Source organism: Moschus berezovskii, chromosome 24 (assembly GCF_049115385.1).
Source record: "Moschus berezovskii isolate FMDL1 chromosome 24, NW_MosBer_1.0, whole genome shotgun sequence".
NCBI lineage: Eukaryota > Metazoa > Chordata > Mammalia > Artiodactyla > Moschidae > Moschus > Moschus berezovskii.
In genome coordinates this window covers 37,045,932-37,069,767 of record NC_142483.1, presented here as the reverse complement: position 1 = coordinate 37,069,767, position 23,836 = coordinate 37,045,932, and the positions used below count along the sequence as shown (strand labels likewise).

At 36.3% G+C, this 23,836-nt stretch overlaps 1 protein-coding gene across 2 annotated transcripts in view; it reads right to left on the bottom strand.

Annotated features, from left to right (window-relative positions):
• CNTN4 (contactin 4) overlaps positions 1 to 23,836 on the bottom strand; it is a 1,054,581-nt gene that overhangs the window by 887,492 nt on the left and 143,253 nt on the right. For both annotated transcript variants that reach the window (XM_055414349.2, XM_055414350.2), the window contains exon 2: positions 10,883 to 10,923. The gene's annotated coding sequence lies outside the window, so the exon portion shown is untranslated. The remainder of the gene's footprint in view (positions 1 to 10,882; positions 10,924 to 23,836) is intronic.

Sequence of the window (23,836 nt, the reverse complement as noted above, 5' to 3'; positions counted from 1 at the left end):
GACCACAAACTTTCATCATTCAACTTTTCATGTTTCATAACATGTCTTCACCTCCTGCACAAAACTGTTCACTGATGCCTCCAAATGCTGTGACAGCAGCTACCTGTATTTTGGCTATTGAAGGCCCTCTGCAATTTTTTAAGGTATTTTATTTAAAACAGCAGATGATTCTGTTTCCAGAAACTAATATTTTCAGTCCCATTAGAAAATTCCCCATGCATTAGGAGGGCTCAAGGGAACACTTTCACCATCTGCCTCTTCGCTTGTTCCATACATAACCTCGTTTCTCCATTACAACAAATCCTCTCCTCAAAGCTGGATTTCACCACATCCAACCAACACAAATATCAACAGGCTACAATATGCTATGTGACGGTGTCAGGAGAATACATGTTGTCCTGCCACCTTAACAAGGTTTTCCGTTAACAAATGCACCAACTGGCTATTTTCATCTTAACCTAAGAGAGTGCTCAAGCTTATCATCTAAACTTCCAGGTATGATGAATGACCAAGGCAAAAAACACATTTGTTTAAGAAGCAGTCCACATAAGCTTGTAAAAGTTTGATTGATCATGTTTGCCCAATGAATACAAATGTTATTGGCCTTTAAACAATATTTGGGGAGGGGTTATGTTTTGGTTTCTTTTCCTTTTTGAAAATGGCTTTTTTGAACCAGTGTCTTCTTGGGCTTGCACAATGGAATGGTATAGAATAGTGGTTATCAGTGATTTTGTATAAACAAAATTGATTCCTTTTGTCAAGAATGTGATGAGGTATGGAAATGTGCAAGTAAGGAAATATTCCACTTCCCTTTCAGGGTTCTTTATTGCCTCTATTATTTATGTATATACAAACTAAAGTAACATGGGTTAATAAACCAAAATTCTTGAGTTTGGCTCTGGAGCTAAATACTATTTTTCTAAACTGGCTTTAGAACCTTATTTAGAACCCTCTGTACCAAAGATAAAAATGCATCCAGCTAATCATTCAGCAATTATTAATGCTGTGCCTATTACAGGCCTGAAAACTGTGCAGCCAATTAGTTTATAGCACTAAACTGTTCAGTCTCTGCTCTGATGCAGCTTACGTGCTTGGACAAAGACCATAAACAAACAACCATATCATTTCAGGTGGTGATAAGTGCTATGTAGCAGAATTCAGAAGAAACAGAGGCAGTATAGACAGTTTTCTAGAGATGATGATCCAGGAAAGTCTCTCTGATGGGAAAATATTTGAGCAGAAATACAAAGAAGTAAGGGACCCAGATGTGCAGATATCTGGGGGGAAGAGCAATCCAAGAAGAGGAGACAAGTGTTTGAATCTTCAATGAATATGAAGAGAACATAGAACATTCATGTATGTCAACATTCTCTGAAGACCTAATAAGGCATGCTACTATCATATCTTAAAAGTACCACTTTCTGCCATTTCTCTGTCTACACTTGGGTTGCTATTTGTTCCCCAAAACATGACTCACCATAGAAGATACTGCAAAGCCCAGAATAACTGTTTTCACTCAACTAATACATACAGAATAACTCATTTCACCCCATCGCTCAGTTTTAGAGCCATTTTATCAAAGAGAATACAGTTCTTAGCAATATTCCATTTAATCAAAAAGATACCTAATATGACATGAAATCCCCAATCCAGACTACAACATCAGCCAAAGAGGAAGAAAAAAAAAAGCAATTTGCCCTGCAAAACTGATTTCAAAACTATCATCATCCATCATCATCATCATCAATCACAAGAGGCAGCTGCTTTGGCAGCATTATTTTAAGTCCACATTAAACGAGATGACAGCTTAACCTTCTTAGGAAAGCACAGTAATCTCTCCTTACAACCCCAACCAAGTACAGAGAAGCAGATTTGCTTTAATGTAGAAATTGGCTTTCATCTGATTTCATAACCATGCAAAGGCATTTGATGATTTAATAGGTACTTGGGTTTTTCTTTTGAACATCTGACATTCTATCAGGACTGGTGAGGGCTATGTTACTCAAGGATTATTGCAGTCACTACCTCAGCAAGAATTCATCAACAGAAGTGACTGAGTCTGATGGCCAGGGAGAAAGCCATCGACGCTACACGACTATGTTTATCATTAAAATAGATAACCAATGAGCGGTTACTGCACAGCACAAGGAACTTCACTCAGTGCTCTATGATGAATTAAATGGGAAGGAAATCCAAGAAAGTGGGGATATATGTATACATCTAACTGATTCAATTTGCTGCCCAGCAGAAACTAACAACCTTGTAAAACAACTATACTCCAATAAAAATTAAAGAAACCACCCATACAAATGTACCTTCCAGAGTAAGAGGCATTTGCCTAATACATATTACAACACAATGAACATGTGCTTCACACATGACAGACATTTCTTTCTTCATTCAATGCTGCATTTAACTCCTGCTCTCACTGTTCACAACCATGTCCCAGAGCTTTCCATAGTTCTATGTATTTATTTGTACTACTTACTCAGCATGCAGGGACCATCACCAACATCTCTATATAGTCACATGCCAAACAGAGACACTGACCAAATTTCAGCAGCAACCCCTTCCATAAAACTCTCCCTGGAACCCCAGAGAGTAGTTTTTTTTGCCTTCTCTGAATTTCCTATCTGACTTCAGCTGTATCTCATTTAAGAACTCATCTTGTATTCTACCTGATCGCAGAGTCATTTGTTTGCATCTATCATCCTGTTTTTCCTGTTGATGAAAAATATTTATGGGCAATTATAATAGCAGTTTATCTTTTTACCTATTAAAATAGTCTTCCCTTATTACACTGTTACAAAGATACGTGGCAAATTAACAATTTCTACACATCCGAATTATGCTGCACTTCTGAACAAATATCCTCAGTGAAAAACATGCCTTCCATCATTTCCATCATAGCTAAGGGCAAGAATCAAAGGCAGTAACTATGAAAGCTACTTATAGCACATGTCAACAACAGTCGTTCTATTATGCAAAAGAAATTTTAAAAAAATAATAGCAAACAAACCTCCCCATTAAAAGTTTCCTTTCAGAATAAGAGGCATTAGGAATTTTTTTCATTATAATTTCCACAACAGCTAGCACACTGCCTTGATGACAATTTGTGGAATGAATAAGTAAATGATTGCATGATTATGTGCACATTACTGTAGCTCAGACACAGAATATCAAAACTGTGGGGAGGGAAGATGATTGCAAGCGGAAACATGTCCAAGATAAGCAAGGAGTACAGGTTGAAATTTAGGAGAAAAAGAAAGGCAGATCAATACTGTTGTTAAACAGCATCTTAACAGAGTATGAGGTTAAGAATCATATCTGTACCTGAGGAAGATAATTAAGATCAATGACATTCTGAAAAATCAGCATACAGGAAGGTGTTCATCTAGAGAATGGAATAGTATGAGAACGTGAGAGGTGAAAGAAATCACACACACACACACACACACACATACCTATTTACTGCCTGTTGCTGATGAAGTTGGAAGAAGGAGTAAAAGAAAAAATGATAATTCTCAAAAGGCAATTCTATTTACTACTGCAGTATATGTATTGATTCCTAAAAAAATATGAGAATTTCAGCATACTTAGATGGTTTGTGATTAATGATAGGATACCTCGTTAAAGCTAGCTGAAAGGTACATCATTTTTCATGACACAGGACCAATGAAACTCAATTAATAAAATGAAATATTAAGTCAAATTTAGAATTCTTCCCCACTTAGTCATTTCTCTGAAGAAAAAAAGAATATGTGCACTCATTTTTTATTGTTTCAGATTAAAACAGTAGGCATTTTAAAACACATGTACAGGCTAAACTCCTAGAACTCAGTGTTCATAGAGATTTTCTTTTCCCTACTTCAAAGTCTGTACTTCTGAAGCACTGTTACCAGAGTTTCAATGCAATATGAGCTTTGAAGAAATTAATTATGGCAGGAGAATCATGTTCAGAGTCAGTGTGCACTGTCTTTCAATTTTTCTGAAAATATAAGGACCATCACCTGAGAACCTATCAATTGTGACATGCCCCAACTTGCCTGTCTTATTCATCTTCACATGCCACAAAGTACCTGGTGCAAAAGGCTCCTTAGGAAGTAGCTGTTAAGCTGTGCTGAGTATTTCAACAATATATCTTTTCCCCTAGTATTCAGAGTCTCAAAATTGCAGTTTAAAACCACAAATAAATTAAGGACTCATTTCTTCTCTATCAAGCTATTATTGGTTGACCTTCTGTTAGATGAGTGACTCCCAAAATCTGTTCTATGAAATATCGGTTATCAAAGAGTAGGGGAGTGGGTTCTATCCTGAAAATATGTGAATACTTGTCTTTGAAGCAGTAATCTATTTTCATCTCTAGAACTTCTCAGTTTAATATGGATACATATATTGTGTGTATTATGGTGAGTGCAAAGTTACTTCATTTGCATCCAACTCTTTGTGAACTCACAGATGACAGCCTGCCAGGTTCCTCTGTCATGGGATTTCCCAGGCAAGAATACTGGAGTGGGGTGCCATTTCCTACTCCAGGGGATCTTCCCGACCCAAGGACCAAACCCGTGTCTCATGTCCCCGGCACTGGCAGGCAGGTTCTTTACCACTAGAGTCACCTGGGAAGCCCATGTACTATGGTAGATAGGTAAAACTGTATATAATACATCTGGACTTAAATGATGTCAGAATATTTTTTCATTATAGTGCTATATTGGACTCCCATACCTTTTCACACACTGAACATGAAATATCAAAAAATTACAAGGCTTTCAGTTTTGTTTCAAATATTTTCCTGTAGGCAATCAGCATATATTAGTCTTTGATTGCATAGTCTTTTTGAATATAGATAAGGGACATCTGTAACATGATTACTTCATAAAATAAGAATTTTAACAATGTATTTTCCACACAGAAATTCTAAGTTTTAAGAATAATATATCTACAAATTTTGGAGTCTTTATTTTGACCTTATTTTTGAGAAAAGCATTACCTTTTACTTCTCCATATTGAACTATACACTGTGTTTCCTCCATTCCATTTTGTTTATTTACTCACCAAACATTAAATCCTCAATGCACTCCAATCATGGGTCTGGAAATCAGTCACATAAAGATGAATATTATTAATAGGTCTCTGCTCTAACAGAGCCCTTGTCTCATTTTGGAAAGAAAATATAGTAACAACTCAAAACAGAGGTCGCTGACATGAGAAAGATGCACCTACTTATAAAATAAGGACACATCTGCCTTGGATAGTCAGAGACAGTTTCAAAGAGGAAAATCTTCAAAGAATGAGTTTACCAAGCATAACAGGACAGTAGATTGAGGTGTATAACACATCCAAAGAGAGAAACTACATTTGCTGAGACATGGAGAAAATAAAGCTGTTTAGAAGATTGAAGTGATTAGGCAAACTGGACCATGACTTGCTTGTCAAACTAATTTCACTGAGAATTTTCTAATAGCAAATATTACAGATCAGAGGGATCAAATTTCCCATCTTTTGTCTCCAAATTACTACCATATTTGGGAATATTCATGTGAGTAGACTTGGACTGAATTTCTGCACATGCTTAAGTGTTTCTGGAAACGTTAGACTGCTCTGGGGCTGGTCCCTTGAGAGATTAAGATGACCTGAACAAGGCAGTGAGTATAATTAATGTTTAATGAAAAAGAAAGAAAGGGTAACATCCAAATCCTGCTCTACCCATACCTAATATTGACAATAGAGTAAAAAATGATGCAATCCACTATTCAAATTACAATTTTCTTACCTCTGCAAATTTAAGCGATACCTGGTTATGTATTCTGAACTTGTCATCTGCCTGGAACTTGGTGAAAAACTGCCATGATTAAAAACCCTCCTCTAAGCTTCCCTTGTAGCACAGTCGGTAAAGAACTGCCTTCAATGCAGGAGACCTGGGTTCAATTCCTTGGTTGGGAAGATCCCCTAGAGAAGGAAATGGCAACCTACTCCAGTATTCTTGCCTGGAGAATCCCATGGACAGAGGAGCCTGGCAGGCTACAGTCTATGGGGTCATAAGAGTTGGACGCGACTAAGTGACCAGGCACACAAGCTTTCCTTTTCCATGACCTCGTTGCAATTAACCCTTTATATATTTAATCTTTCCACCAATCTAAAATATTAGGTATATGCTTTAAGGATATACTTTTCATGATCTCTCCCCCTATGTTTGGCCTGAGTTCTGCCTCCCTTTTCAGAACACCACCATCTTAAAAGTAGAAAGAGGAAACTGAAGAGAATGAAGACTGTATGTTGCTTACCATTTTGTCCTCGGGAATTAGGCTAACACTTAATGCATGCTAAAGAGTTGAAAAGTATTAGATGGATGCATAGATGGAAGAATGAACAAGGGGATGAGAGGAAGAAAGTCAGGGAAATGCATAAAAGGACAAGTAGAAAGAAATGAAAGAAGAAAGAAAAGACAAATGCGGAAAGTGGAGCAGAAAGAAGAGTTCACTCGTATCAATAACTTGATATTCTGAATTAAGCAACAAAGACTCAGTTCAAACTAGCCTAAACAAAAGGGTCAATTACTGGTTTCTGTAGCTCCCAAATACCCCAGGATACAGGTCAAGGAGCTAGACAAAGAGCAGTGGGACACAAGACCTTAGAAGACAGAATTTAGGGGACTCAACTCTACAGATCTTTCCCTGCTTATCCACTTGTCTGGGTACCTGAGGGTACTTTAGCCTTATGGACATCAGTCACATTCCTTGATAGACAGCTCCTCATCCTCACATCCATACTTCAATGGTCCTCTTTACAGTTTTGGCCTACGTCTTTTCTAATCCCTTTGTCCAGAGGAAGAGACAACTGTGAAATAGTTAAACTTGGGACACTGGCCCATGAATTCTGATCAGAATTGCTACTATATCTGTTATAAAAAAAATAGAGCTATAAGCATGCAGCTATAAATTATGCCATTGAATTTTGGACTATCAATGTTACTTTGTTTTTGAATTTGCAATGATAGCACAGACATTAAATATCAGACTAATAGTTAATAAAAAATAAGATTTTAGAATCAGCTTTGAACAAATATTGAGTTTTCATAACAAACTTTGCTGTATCTGAATCAATATATGATTTCTGCCCCATCCATATCATGGTGTAACATGAGGATCCAATAAGATGAAGTACATGACTACATATAATAAACCTATGAAATGCAATGACCATTTTAGTTGGCAACACTCTGATTTATAATACTAACTATTAAGAAACAGAGCAAGAATGGTCAAAGAAACCATCTTCAGTCAAAGAAACCGTCTTGTGATTTCTAATGAAGATTTACCTGTGATCTTTGATAAAATAATTATTACTCATTTAATTTTTTAAATAACTGTGTTCTTTCCAGAACCAATATACATTTTTTTCACAGTCTCTTGCCTAATACCTAAGACCATGGACGCAGATGCATTCTTTTTCCCCTAGTATTTCTTACTTAACTGTGTTTGCGTTAAAGAAATGATATTGTGAGGTGATTTATCCAATAAAGCAGAAAACAAGAGGATAAGTAAGATCATTTTAAAAGTAAGAAGCAAATATAATTGGCCCACCCACTCCAAACATACCACATGGGAAAAAATCAAGTCTGAACCTCTACTATCTTGTCGAGTAGACAGTTTTAAATTTTACAAAACAATTCTATGACACACAACTGAGATACAAAGAAACACATGAATTGTACCAAAGCAGGGAAAAAAGGGAAGAGAGGTACACAAGCAAACTGGGGAACAGACAAACAGAATGTGTTGGTCAGAAGGCGGTGAGACTTAGATGAACATCAGTGAAAGGACAAGTTGACGGCAATGACCTTGAGCAGCAAGTTCTGACTAGAGGGCATCTGGATGGCCTCCTGGAAGAGGCAGAAGTTCAGCGAGACATAAAAAGACAAGTAGAACTTTGACAGGTAAGGGACTGGAAAAAAAGGGGTATCCTTGACAAAGGAAAGTGTATAAAAGGCAGAGAGCCAGGATCAAACACTGGGTAAAACAGCAAGTGACAAATAGCAAGAGCATCAAGAACATGAAATCATGGTTAGAAAAACCGAAAAGTTAACTATGCACGATTCTCAGTGTCAGCATTATAGATATCTATCCAATAATACAGTTAGCAATAAAATGTAGATAATAAAACTGGAATTCACTAGAATACTTAGGATATTTACAACTTTGTTAATTAATTATTATTATGTTGGCCTCTGAAAATAAGTATATCTAGTTACTCTATTCATATGTTCATATAATTCTAATAAGTAACACACAAAGAATATCCATTATTTTAATTGCTTATTTTAAAATATTTCCCTTATAATTTGCTTCTACGATTTGCATTCCTTTGAAGGAAAATAACATATTTATATATTGCCTTTGTCAAGGCCATGCTGAAAACCACCCTTTGCCATAAAAAGATATCTTTACTAATGGCATATAATCAAGCAGGCACTTCATTAGTCATTAAAACTTACTGCAAATATTCAACAGCTATGTAGCAATTGCAAAGAAAACAATGAAACTGATTTCAAACTGTAATGCCTGTGATTTGTCTCATAAAACACAGAAAAAAATTTCTGCAAAAAGACAGACATGCAACGCAGGTTTTATTACCATTTGATTTACAAATGTTTAAAATATAGTTTTTAATATCTAGCACTCACAATGCTAAGTTTTCCTAAATGAAGTTAGTGTTTTAATAAGCTTTGCTGCTTGTTATTACCATATTCACAGATGAGTCATTTTTTTTCTCAACAATGAATAACTAATATGCAGACTGAATCCATATAAAACTGACATCATCTTACCATTTTCACCTACAAATGGTAATTTTTTATATTTAACCTAAAAACAGAATCGCAGAATCTTAAAATTAGGAAAACGGTCTAAGAGATCTAGCAGATCCTTTGGCCTGACTCATAAGAAATCCCCTCTGGTATGAAACTGCAATCATTTACTATCTGCTGTAGAAATGTTTGAAATAAGCTTAAAATAATATATGAATGGGAGCAAAAAGAAGCATTCAACACACAGTAAACCCAATACTCAAATGGATCTTTTTCCTCATTCATTCACCTTATAAATAAAAGAAAAAAGAAAGAAAGGAAAGGAAAAAAGAAAACCAAATCTCAAGCAAATATCTTACCTCACAATAGTAATGGTGCCTGAACATTATTTAGAATTGTTTTAAATGACCAGATAAGGGTATGAGGGTTTACTATTTGGTCTAAATGTACAATGCATTTATTTCTCTAATTCAAACAAAAGGAACTAAAATTAGCATCTCTAGATAACACTTTTTCATCTAAATAGACTGAAAAAATCCAGTGAATTATACAAATCTAGCAAAGAAAGCCACTAAGAAAACATATTTTAATGCTCTTCAGCCTGTAACCTATCCAGGAAGAGAGAAATCAGATAAAAGATAACCTTGAGCTAACAAGGTTATAAGGGATTCTTTCAAAATGAGAGATTTTTCAAAATGAGTCAGTCCTGTGTCTCCAAGTCAGGCAGAACAAAAAGGGTACAGAGGGAAGCCTGCCTTTCTAGATCCACTCAAACTCCAGAATTCAGTAAATACACAAGAATATCAGTGACTCAACAATCAATTGAACCTTTTTGCACTCTTTTTTCCAATAAATGAATTTACCTTACTCTGTCACCTCTTAATTCATAGCAGTTTTACCAACATGAAGATATTCACTTCTAAACTTTAACTTTTTGAAGTAAGAAATGAAGGTATTTCAGGAAAGAAAGAACCTAAGAAATCTTGATTTGACCCACTAACCACACAAATGAGGAAAGCAAACTTGAGGTAAAGTGAGATGCTCAAAATCCCACAGCCTTTGAGAGTAAGAACAGTCTCCAAATGCTTGATTCAAGAACCCCTGGCTTTGTGATGACCTGACAAATTAGGACACCATCCTCTTTGTTGTGATTTGGTCATTTTAGCTATGAAACTGGGTGGTACGTGTGCCTGTGCATGTATCTGTGTGGAGCTCAGACAGGCATTAGTACAGTTAAGACTCAATTTTTCACTGATTAATTAATCACTCCTAAATGGTCAGTAATCCTTTTTAAGTCTAAGATCTTTCCCATAAATTAAACTTCCTAATGCCACAGGATTATCTGCAATTGGGTAACCAAATACAAATCACGTTATTATCATGGAACTACCAAAGTAAAACTGCTAAAATAAACAAACTTTTAATTCTCTAGTATTCGATGTATGCACTAAACGAGAAGGAAAAAAGAGAAATTTGTTCAAATTATAAACATGGTTAGGTTGAAAAAAAAAATCAAAAAGATGATTTAAGATATCTGCTATTAAGAACAGAGACATCTGATCACTAAATACAAAAAACATAAAATCATGCTTGTAGGGCTAAGCTGTGTTCCAAAATGCACATTTTGGTAACAGAATCTAACTCAGGAAATAAATAAATGTCATAAAAAGCAAAGATTTATAGCTGAATAAATATGTGAAAGAAGACAAATGCATTGCATACTATATTTAGTTATTCAGTTAATGAATTTCAAGTAGTTAACTTTCCTACTTTAAAAAACTGTGCAGTTTTTAAATGCACTGATAAATGAGATTTAATAATAAATGCTATTTGCAAATTAATTTTGAGGACCAAATATTACATTGAAAATAACCATAAGTATCTTATGGTTCAATGTCAAATACATTGCTATTGCTTTCTGTATATTTTATTATTTACATAAATTATAAGTTAATTCCATAACTCATAAGGCAAAGGAGACTTAGTTAGGATCAACATAAAAACTATTGTACAATTTCTCTAAAGAAAAATATATTTGTATATTACAAACATATATTTAAATAAAATGGTACATACCCCCAAATATGTTATTCATCTCAAGTTCAACTGCACATCACCTGCAAATAAAGAAATGGGTTTTAGAATAAAGCATAAATCTAGACTTAAAAAAAAATCATCAGCTGCATTCCAGAGCTATTACTGGTGCTAGAAGAAAGTCTCAGTGGCATGTTATGATAGAAATTACAGAAAACCTGATTTTACCAAAATACTCCTTAAACTGTACAGTAAGTGATCCTAATGAGCAAGGATACTGTAACAGTGAATCCATTAAAAAAGGTCAATAGGATGATCTTTATCTAAATATCTGAAAAAAACAGACATTGACATTGCAAAGATACTGATACTGCAATATGTCTATATAAGTAAAATTAAGCATTTGATTTTCATATTAAAGTCAAAACTGTCCCATTTGAAATTAAAGAATATACTATAAGATGGTTCAGTTCAGTTCAGTTCAATCGCTCAGTCATGTAAGATGGTTAAGAGCAACTATATTCATTTCTTATAATAACTATATGGAAACAATCCCCTTATCCCTTTCTTTAAAAATCACTGCCGAATTTTTTTTTATCAGAATACACTGTACAAAAATTCAGACCTAAGTTAAGTAGGATAATCTGTGCAACAATTATAACAATTTTAAATAGTATGAAGGTTATCCAAGACTTACAAATCCTCACTTTTTTCATCCTCAAAAATCATATACTACACCTTTCTAAACTTAAACTCCAGGTGGTACTAATAATAGTTTAGACGTGAAACAAATTTACATTTCTTTCAGTTCTAAATCGTATATTCATGCTTCCTTTTCTGAGCTCTAGATCTACTTAGCCAACTGATTATGTGAAATCTCTATCTGGATACTCTAAAGGAATCTCAAACTCAACTTGCCTGAAAACAAGTACATGACTCCCTGTACCAACCTCTTTTCCCATGAAATGGCCTACTTCTAGTGTTGATAGCACAAATTTTTAGATTGGTTTCCTGACATCTACTGACACATTTAATTTAACTAAACTGTATGCAGTTTAGTTAAAGTAGATGAAATAGGAACAGCACTCAACGTTTATATTCCAGCACAGGCTGCAATGCCTCCTCCACAGTGGCCACGTAAAACCCAAATGCTGAGTGGTTGTATGCAACAGTTAATGACTGAACTGTCCCGAGAACATGTACAATACTAGATGCTCCTGTGACTTCTCAATCATGAAAATTTGAAATCACACGAGAACATTTTACTGAAAACTAGTTCTCCAGTCAGTACAGTCACCATTGATGCATCACATGCTTATAACGTAGAGACAGTCGAAAGGACTTTGCAATTTGCACTGGGAAGATTTATTATACAAAGATTCAAAATGTTAGGGGAAGCACACTGACTGTAACCGCCCACCCTGGCCAGGCACCATAGTAACCATTTGCATGAGTTGTTTTAAGACAGGAGGTCCTGGTAAGGAACACAGAACTAATAAACCACCACCAACCAGAAGAGTTCAGGAAAGGTCGAAAGGAGACACCACATATCCGACCACCTCCCAGAATCCTTCTTTCAGGCATCATCTTGGCTGAACAAGGCGTGCACCACCAGGAAGGACTCTGAGTCAGAATGACTGGCTAAAGACAACCCGGAAACTAATTCCATCACCATAAAACCCGAGACTGTGAGCCACGTGGCAGAGCTGTTCTCCTGGGTTCCCTTACCCTGCTGCTCTCCACCCATGAGCCCTTTCCCAATAAAGTCTCTTGCTTTGTCAGCACATGTGTCTCCTCGGACAATTCATTTCCGAGTGTTAGACAAGAGCCCAGTTTCAGGCCCTGGAAGGGGTCCGCCTTCCTACAACAAAAATACAGATAAACAATGCTATGGCTTTTTTAAGTTAGAAAAATAAAACAATATGGGAGAGTTTAATTTCTTCAAAATTTTGACAAACTGTGGATTTCCCTGGTGACACAGCGGATAAGAACACGAGTTCAATCCATGGTCTGAGAAGATTCCACATGCCGCAGGGCAACTAAGCCCGTGCCCCACAACTACTGAGTCTGCACACTCTAGAGCCTGTGTCAGCAATGAGAGAAGCCACTGCAATGACAATCCCCACACACCAGAATGAAGGGTAGCCTCAACTTGCTGCAACGAGAGACAGTCCATGCAAAGCAATGAACAATGCAGTCAGAAATAAACAAATTAAAATTTTGACAAACTTTTAAAAAATGTTTACTATAGCATGTTGAAACACAGCCTAAGATATTCCCTTCCTAAATAGATATCTGGGATTCTCTGGGACCACATCAAAGTTAGCTTTCATATTAATAAACTGTTTAATTGAAATAGCTTTCATATTATCCTGCTATATACATCTCTCTTCACACCTGAATAAACATATAAATGGACAATGTTAGCACATCATTAAATCACATGCAATTCAAAATAATCATTTGATTCAAGCTCTATTCAAAAGAGAAATAGGACAGGGGAAAATAAATCATTTTGTTTCTGAAATATACAGACTTTTGGGTCTTCTTCACCACACTGTTCTTTTGTTAGTTTTGAGTGCTTGCTAAGATAAGAGATCTTATCAAGGCCACAGATTAGCCAAAATAAATAAGAACTTAATTTCCCCAAATACCTATGGCGTTTTCCCATTGAAAAATAAATTCAGAGCAATACTACTCAAAGCAAGTGAACAAGCTTTATCAAAGTTTCTAGCAACAAGAAAGACAACTATCTGGTTTCCACTTAGCATAAACTTGAATCTTGTGATGGAGGTAATAATGAAATGCAGTGGAATGCTTCTTTGGTGGAGAGAGGGATGCTAAGTAAGCAAGAACATAGAAGAGAGGGGAAAAAAAAGACAAAAGCAGTATGGTCTTTGTGAAGGTCACACTGATAAAATGATCAAACTTCACTTAGAGTAACTGATGAAGATTAAAATATAATTCCTTTATGGCAAAGGCAATCAACAATGCATTTGCCTCAAGCTAAAGAAAACCGTATGTCTTCCTCACTCTAGGAGCTTTACCCAGTATTGTTGGCTCTGTAAGAGGACGTTTAATGAATTTTCCTATCAAACATTATTAGCAGAATTTCCTGCCAAAGATTTCTTGGTCCAGCATCTGAAAAAAAGTCACTTCTATAAGTAGTTCTGTATATAAATGAGGTAAGCAGAGAAACTCCACAAACTGATGAAGTTTCTTAGTCTCAGCTAGATGCAATAAAGACCTCTTAATAAATATTATTGATTATGTTGCCAAAAAGTAGGCTGTCATTTCAGAATCTAAAGCTACCTGAGAAATTCTCATCTGAAAATAAGGAAAACCTACTAGATGCCTAAATGAGGAAGAAGTCATATGTAATTACAGCAATGGGCGGAAATACTGCCAACGCTAATTACATCAGGTCAATTTTCCAGGAACTGCACTTGTTTGCTTTTCTTCCACCTTTTGCTGTGTTTTCACTTCTTATTAAAAAAGAGCATGAATAGTTTTGAGAAAGAAGAACTCACTGGCTTCAAACCAAGGAGTTTGGATGGACTTTTCCATTAAATATCTTGAAAGTCATTTCTCTAATGAGCTTCTTCATATGCAAAATTAGAAGGGTGAGCTAGATGAGCTTCAAGTCTCTGCAAGAGAAAATAACTATCATATCCAGGATGATTCTATCATACTGCTGCTTTGTTAGAAGGTTTATTAGAGAGAACACTCAAACACACACCCAGAGAATGGTCTGAAGATTCTCAACATGTTTCATGTCCCACACCATCCACACCTGTCCTCAATCAGCGCAGATAATGCTAAAGAGGAATAATTCAAAGTCAAGTACTACATACTGAATTGCATCTGCTTCGTTCAGAAAGGCTGTCTATATGATAGTACATACAGTCATGAGGGAGAATGCAGAATATATCACAAGATTGAAAGGGAGAAAATAAAAAGGAGGCAAAAGCTTTTTAATCGACCACTTAAAAGGTTATGTAGAGGCCACAAGGTGAAGGGATGAAGTATGTTTCTAGTGGAGAATGCTGTCTACTAACAATGAAACACTCGATATTCTTATGATTTTATTGAGTGAAGAGTCTATAGCGCATTTCAGCCCTGGATCAGTTAAGAATCTAGTATGTAAAAATAAAAGCCCATCAATTCTTAGCATTCCTTCGGGGTTTCTGTGGGTATATGTTTAATAACTGTCATACCAAACAGTTCAGTCTGACCCCCATTTAGTTTAAAAATATAATGATAGTAGCCAGAGTTATCAGCCATGCTTCGATGGTCTAAATGCTCCTAACTGGTGCCCCATTAACCAGTTTTTTAGTATTCAAACAGATTTATATTTGAAAGGCTCAAACCACCTCAGGAAAGCGGTTAGCACTTCATAAAAGCACAATCTATTTGCCAAGGTCAAAAAGCTCCGGAATCTCTTCCTGAATTCGTTTTTTTTTTTTTTCACTTTCTACCCCCAAAGTTGTCTCATTTAGGTCCCAGTCCATTCTAAAGGAGATCAATCCTGGATGTTCATTGGAGGGACTGATGCTAAAGCTGAAACTGCAATACTTTGGCCACCTCATGCGACGAGTTGACTCACTGGAAAAGACTCTGATGCTGGGAAAGGTTGGGGGCGGGAGGAGAAGGGGACGACGGAGAATGAGATGGCTGGATGGCATCACCGACTCTGTGGACATGAGTCTGAGTGAAGTCCGGGAGTTGGTGATGGACAGGGAGGCCTGGCGTGCTGTGATTCATGGGGTCGCGGAGAGTCGGACACGACTGAGCGACTGAACTGAACTGAACTGAATCCCTTGGCAGGGCTGTTTTGAGATATGGAGGGAAGGATGATATGCAAAGGGTGAAAAGGGTGTAGTCTCAACTGTAACAGACCACACAAATGAAAACAAATATTTTCACACTTCATGTTTTACATCCACTGAATTGGCAAAGATCAAAAGAGTTATACGATGTTGCTAAGTGTGCTGTAACAGTTATTCACATACATTTTCAGGGGGTGTATCCATTGGTACAAATTCTGTGGAGGATTATTTACCAGTATTAAAAGCAAATGGAGAAGGCAATGGCAACCCACTCCAGTACTCTTGCCTGGAAAATCCCATGAGCAGAGGAGCCTGGTAGGCTGCAGTCCATGGGGTCGCTAAGAGTCGGACACGACTGAGCGACTTCACTTTGACCTTTCACTTTCCAGCACTGGAGAAGGGAACGGCAACCCCCTCCAGTGTTCTTGTCTGGAGAATCCTAGGGATGGGGGAGCTTGGTGGGCTGCCGTCTATGGAGTCACAGAGTTGGACACGACGGAAGTGACTTAGCAGCAGCAGCATTAAAAGCAAAAAGACTTTTTTGGGGGGACTCGGGAATGCCTCCTCTAGAAATATAAAAGTCTAGGAAAATACAGTCATTGGAACACTTCTTACTGGTTGTGGATGTTTTAGAGAACAATATTGGCCTTTTACTGGTGTTAGTGGTTTGCAGATGCATGTAGTCACTCAGTCATGTCTGACTCTGAGACCTCATGGACTGTAGCCTGCCAGGCTCCTCTGTCCATGGGATTTCCCAGACAAGAACTCTGGAGTCTGTTGCCATTTCCTCCTCCAGGAGATCTTTCCACCCAGGGATAAAATTGTAGCATGTATATTATCATAAGTGACCAGTCCAGGTTCGACGCATAAATTTTCCTCTGTTCATTTCTTTGCATTTGTGCTTTTTTAATAAAAATACTTTTAACTGTAAAGAAAAAAAAATTATAAAAAATAAATAAATAAATAAATTTTGAGAAAGTCACAAAAAAAAATAAAATAAAATAAAATAATTAAAAAAAAAAAAAAAAACCCTGTCTCCTGTGGCTCCTCCAAGCAAATTCTTTACCACTGAGCCACCTGGAGAGCCCTGGTGTTGGTGGTAAGCACTGATAAAATTCAGCATGTAATTATTATCAGGCGATGATACAAATCTTTTTTTTTAATACTACAGAATTTCAGAGAAGTAGAGTACAGCCTCATATTCATTATGGTAAAAATAAGCATATGTATGTACTACACATACGTGTACCTAGGACATGATATTTATATTCTTTCTGGTAATACATCTACTTCTGCCTCATTGATGACACTACAGCCTTTGTGTAGATCACAACAAACTGGAAAACTCTTAAAGAGATGGCAATACCAGACCACCTTACCTGGCTCCTGAGAAACCTGTATGCAGGTCAAGAAGCAACAGTTAGAACTGGGTAGGGAACAAGAAACTGGTTCAAAATTGGAAAGGAGTACATCAAGGCTGTATATTGTCACCTGGCTTATTTAACTTCTATGAAGAGTATATCATGTGAAATGCCAGACTGAATAAAGCTCAAGCTGGAATCAAGATTGCAGGGAGAAACAGCAATAACCTCAAATATGCAGATGGCACCACCACCCTAATGGAAGAAAGCAAAGAGGAACTAAAGAACCTCTTGATGGAGGTGAAAGAGGAGAGCGGAAAAGCTGGCTTAAAACTCAACTTTCAAAAAATGAAGATTATTGCATCCCATCCCATCCCATTACTTCATGGAAAACAGATGGGGTGAAATGGAAACTGAGAGACTTTATTTTCTTGGGCTCCAAAATCACTGCAGATGACCACTGCAGCCATGAAATTAAAAGATGCTTGTTCCTTGGAAGAAAAGCTGTGACAAACCTAGATAGCATATTAAAAAGCAGATACACCACCTTGCTGACAAAGATCCATCTAGTCAAAGCTATGATTTTTCTAGTAGTCATGTTCAGATGTGTGAGTTGGACCATAAAGAAGGCTGAGTCCCTTTGATGCAAGAATTGTTGCTTTCGAATTGAGGTGCTGGAGAGGACTCTTGAGAGTCCCTTGGACTGCAAGAAGATCAAACCAGTCAATCCTAGAGGAAATCAATTCTGAATATTAATTGGAAGGACTGATGTTGAAGCTGAAGCTCCAATACTCTGGCCACCTGATGTGAAGAGCTGATTCACTGGAAAAATCCCTGATGCTATGAAAGATTGAGGGAAAGAGGAGAAGGGAGTGATAGAGGATGAGATGGTTGGATGGCATCATCGACTCAATGGACATGAGTTTGAGCAAGCCCTGGGAAATAGTGAAGGACAGGGAAGCCTGGCATGCTGCAGTCCATAGGGTCGCAGAGAGTCGGACACAACTGAGCAACTGAACAACAACAAAATCCTGCCAATTGGATAAATTTCTTTACAGAGAAGTATAGTTTATGTATAATCATATGTGTTAATTTCACAGGAATGATTCACACTGAAATAATAAATGTCTGAAAGATGAGAGAAAAACACAAAAACCTTGAAATCTGGATCAAAATTATCATTTTCTTATTAGAATGTAACTGAGTTGAAGAGTAGTTTAAATATTTTCTGGGTTTTTCTTTTCTGTAGCTAAATGGCATTCTAACCATTATCAACCGTTCATTTTAGCTGAATGACAAAGAGAAAAAATGTATGAAGTAAAAGTATATTCATTTGACATTAACCCAAAATAACCAGTTTGCTTCTTATGATCCTGAGCGATTGCTGAGGTGGATTTGTTAAATTAGAGCAGCAACTTTTCCTCAGGAATCTTCTAATTTTGTTCCAATCACTGGAGTCATGTTTATGTATTTCCTTGCACAGATATACTGCTTCCTCAGACAACTCTTGAGAATAGGAACTCTTTATCAGATGATTGAATATCAAACAGTGAGATGATGAGCCAGCTAGGTTAAAAGTATGAAAAGGCATTTAAATTTAAACATAAAGGAGATCATATGAATGAAAAAATAGAGGGGATGCAGAAGAACGAATTAGGAAAACTCCTTCCCTTCTTTTTCTCTCAACAGCTTTTCCATACCTAAGCAGGAAAGTTGGGTTGTGCTATCCAGTATGGTACCAATATTTATAAGGGCTTGTAAGGTAGCTAGTAAGAAATGAAGAGATGGTGCAAAAAAATGAGTATAATGTATCTTACTCAAAATTGTTTTAATACTGATAAATGTGGATATATTTTGAAAACAACATATGCATAAAATTTCACCTGTTTCATTGTACTTTTTATGGTGACTTCTAGAAAAATTGAAATTATATTTTTGGCTCATAGTGTATTTCCATTGGACGGGACAGAACTAACACATAATTATCTATGACATATGTATATGCCAGGTGTTCCTTTTTGTGCACTTGTGCTTCTATGTTTCCAGTAGCTAAGTCTGTCTCTGAAAGGGAAGAACCCATATATCTGTACAATTGCATCTTCCTCCTTAAAACAAGGTTCTACCCAACACAGTGCTGTAGTCAGAAAACTTGAGTTTCCAGCTGGGTTACCTGGGTAAATCACTGAAATGCTCTTGAGTCCCTGTCTCAGGTACAAAATGTCTGCCTTTCTAGCTATCAGCTAGACTGCTGTGAAACTCATTTAAGTCATTTAGTTTTAGCTCAACAAATGGCATACTGAACAACTAACCCTTTGCAATCCATGTAAATTGCAGCAGAAATACTGCATCTCTGCTTCCAGTCACACTGCTGTTTACAACAGGGGGCAATTGATTTGTTCATTCTTAAGTCATAACTTGGACTTTTCCATAATGTTTCTTTTTCAAAGAAAGTGAATGGGGTATGGATTGCTGATAAAGCTTATAACGATGATCACAATATTAGAATTATGCGTAAAGAAACTGTAGATTAAAAACAGATTCAAATTCCATGATTATGTATTCCTGTTAACAACTGACTCTTTCATATACCCATGCAGTCACTCAAACATTTGGAGCATGCCTTACTACCACAGCATGAAAACAATCAGGCTTTGGAGTCAGAGATACCTGAATGTTAATTTTAGCCACTTGAAGTGTTCTATGTGTGTGGGGGGTGTTAGTCGCTCAGTCGTGTCCAACTCTTTGCAACCCCGTGGACTGTAGCTCACCAGGCAACTCTGTCCATGAAATTCTCCAGGCAAGAATACTGGAGTAGGTTGCCAGTTCCTGTTCCTCAAGTGTTCTATACAGCTCTGTAAACCCTGTAATGTTGGAATAAACTATTAAGACCAGAAGATTTTTAGGCAATTAAGTGAGATATTAATTGTAAAAAAAATTAGCATATTTTCTGGCAGAAGATTTGCTAAAATAATATTTACTATTATGTACTTACTGTTCTCAATACTGAAGGTACTATAAGACACAGGCTCTGCCTTCAAGGCATTATTTAGATTATCATCCATCAGCTATATTTAAGAAAGTCTATAAGAATGGCTTTTTTAAGAATCCTGGTAACTAAATAATATGAAATAGTAAATCTCAGGCTATTATCCTGATTTAGCACCATGTAAGGACAACCTTAACCCTCCTTTCAATAAGCCTAAAGAATTTTTCACATTAAAATACAGTTCACTATGTTTCACTTGCTCTTTCAAAACTGAAATTCAGCAAACCCTTAAGGAAACAATGGTTACCTCTTCTACCATGCTTAAAGTTACCCTAAATACTTTGTTAAATAGATTTCCTCTTAAGACATTTTTTAATAAAACACAAAACTGATCATCATGACATCCTAATGCAATAATCACTTATCATGATCCCCTAGTTCAGGAAGGGAAGTGAGATATCAATGATGGAAAACAAGTAACTTCTTGTCTCCTTCCATAACCTTAGCTATGTAAACTCTTGCCATGAACAGCCATCATCTTTCCCATTTTTCTGTACTAAACGAGCGAGCAATAAGATTTCCCCAGAAAGGCCCTATGGGCAATTCCCCAAGACTACTGTATTAGAGTTCTCAAAATAAAAGTTGTATCAACTTGTAATCATTTTTATAATATAAAATAAATATAATTTTATATAATATAATTTATATAATTATAAATAATTTTATATAATATAATAAAATATAATTTTATTATTAAAAATAATATAAATGTAATCATTTTATAATATAATCACAGAGTAGGATCCACACTGATACAGAAAAGTGATTCTGCCATCTACTATGAAAACAGATTATGAGCCTCCCTTTTGTAGACAGCCACAATATCACATCTCAAACATTCCATACATTGGAATTACTAGTTTTTTTTTAATGTGTCTTGCTTTCTTTTTGGCTGTGCTGGGTCTTTGTTTCTGTGTGTGGGCTTTCTCTAGTTGCAGCTAGTGAGAGCTACTCTCCAGTTACAGTGGCTTCTCTAGTTGTCCAGCACATGCTCCAGGGCATTTGGGTTTCAGTAATTGTGGTTTCTGGGCCCTAGAGCACAGGCTAGGCTTAATAGTTGTGGCACATAGGCTTAGTTGTCCCACTTCATGTGGGACCTTCCTGGATCAGGGATGGAACCCATGTCTTCTGCCACTGGCTGGCTGATTCTTTACCACTGAACCACCAGGGAAGCCCCTAGAACAACTGCTTTTAAATCAACCAAATACTATCCAATAACTATTAACTGATAACAGAAGACATAACCCCATTTTCAAAAGACTTAAAATGTTGTTTTTAAATCGGTCTAAATTATATTTCAAGTTGTTATAGCTCAAGACTGCCCTCAAAACCCAGTTCTAACCAAGTAAAATGACTTAACAATCAGAGCCTCAGTATCTTGAGCTGTAAAATGGAGACATTTGTATCTAAACTGCAGTCCTATTAGAAATCACAGTCTTATTACTACTATTGGCTATGGCAGGGTCTGCTAACTTTTTCATAAAGATCTAAAGGATAAATATTTTCAGCTTTGTAGACCATAAAATCTGTATCAGAAATACTCAATTCTGCTGATGTAACATGAAATCAGTATAAAAGATACAAACACAGATGAGTGGGGTTGTGTGCCATTAATGGACTTATTTATGGACACTGATATTTGAATGTCATGATTTTCATATCATGAATTACTATTCTTTTGTATTTTTCCAACCATCTACAAATTAAAACAACAACAAAAAACTTGTTTAGTAAGTGAAAGACATAAAAAGAAGTGGGTAACCAGATTTGACCACCTGGCCATAGACTGCCAACCCCTTGGCCAGAAGACTCAGATCCAAACTCAGGTAAACTGATTATGTATTTAACTGGCCAAAATGTTTTTGTAAAAAAATCACTTGTAACAAATTGAAAATGCTTTTCTCTATATGCAAAACCATGGTATTTTAACTTACTTAACTTTAAATTCTGTTTAACACTTTTTTGGGGAAAAAAAGAAACTTTTCACAACTTAATCACCTCCCACTTTATAGATCTTTTAGTAGTATTTTCTAACATAGAAAGTTCAACTATGGTACTTCAAAAGGTTGCAAACAAATTTATTTACAGTGCTTGTTAAACATACTGCTTATTTTCCTTACTAAATTAACTGTGGTTTGTGAAACAAACAAATGAATCCAACAATACGAGATACAAAAACAATTTCAATAAGTAGGTCTTCATTTACTATTTAATCTCCTTTCTGCCACTGACTTAAAAACATCTGCCAGGAAGAGGTGCAAACACCATATTTCTCCAGTTACATAATGTTAATTATAATGGAATTACACCACAAATAAAATCTTAATCATATTGGCCACTCTGTGTTCTTATTACTTACTCAGATTCCCAATCCATTAAGTCTGTGCTGCCTTATTAAAAAGGGCAGAATTGCAGGGAGAGAGAAGATGAATTTGATTTGGTCAAAAGGTCAAGGCATAATAATTTACTTGAATAAGTACAGTGGGGCATCATCTTTTCACCTCTTTATATCTTGTGCTTTCAATGCTGAATTATATTAAAAACGAACAAAAGACGGTGAATATCAGGGCAGTTATCCTTAGATGATCAAGCAAACAGACAATACCATTTTAGTATTAGTTGACTTTAGTGTTAGCTGTTCTGACCTAAGTTAGAGTTTAAAGAGATTTAACAATCATTCCTAATCTATCATTATCTTGTAATCTAATTTATTTACCTTGTTGAACCTGATTACAATGACAAGCAAAATTTTTAGGGATACAAAGATTAGTATTGAAAGTCAGAAAAGTTCACAAGTCGTCAGAATAGGTTTCTGTTCTGTTTTCTGAGTTATGGCATCACAGTAGCCCCCCAACAATGAACACATTATCCACATGACATGGATGCACATGCCGACACATAGTTAAATACAAAGATGATAACAGAAGGCAATATAAAGCAGGGATTAGGAGCACATACTTACAGAACCGGACTGACCAGTTTTGTAAGCTCAGCCGTTTATATATTTGTATGATCTTAAATAATTCATTTATTTTATGCCTGAGTTTCTTTGTATTCAAAATGGAAAAAAAAAGAACAGCCTTTGGGTTTCCCTGATAGCTCATTTGGTAAAGAATCTGCCTGCAATGCAGGAGACCCCGGTTCGATTCCTGGGTTGTGAAGATCCCCTGGAGAAGGGGTAGACTACCCACACCAATATTCTTGTGCTTCCCTTGTGGCTCAGCTGGTAAAGAATCCACCTGCAATGCAGGAACCTGGGTTCGATCCCAGGGTTGGGAATATCCTCTGGAGAAGGGAAAGACTACCCACTCCAGTATTCTGGCCATAGAGAATTCCATGGACTGTATAGTCTACGAGGTTGCAAAGAGTTGGACATAACTGAACAACTTTCACTTCACTTTCCACAGAATGTTAGAATGATTAGAAAAATAAGCATAAAGTTTTTATTACATTATCTGACATAAAGTAAGAACATGTAAATGTTTGCCAAATAAAGCAATGGCTAAAAATGTATTTTCCATTGAATAATATTCTATATTACTACTTCTTTATAATACTTGAATTCTAATAGGTCATTACTATAAAGCATTTCTTAGATCTCTATAAGAAAAACAAAACATAAGAACAGTCCCTCCATGATAAACATTTGCCAGTGATACATCTGAAATAGGAATCTAGGCATTGTTTAGCTTAAATACCACCAATGTCTGACATAATTGATGAAACAAAATTACAGGGAACAGGGCACTTACTTCAAAAG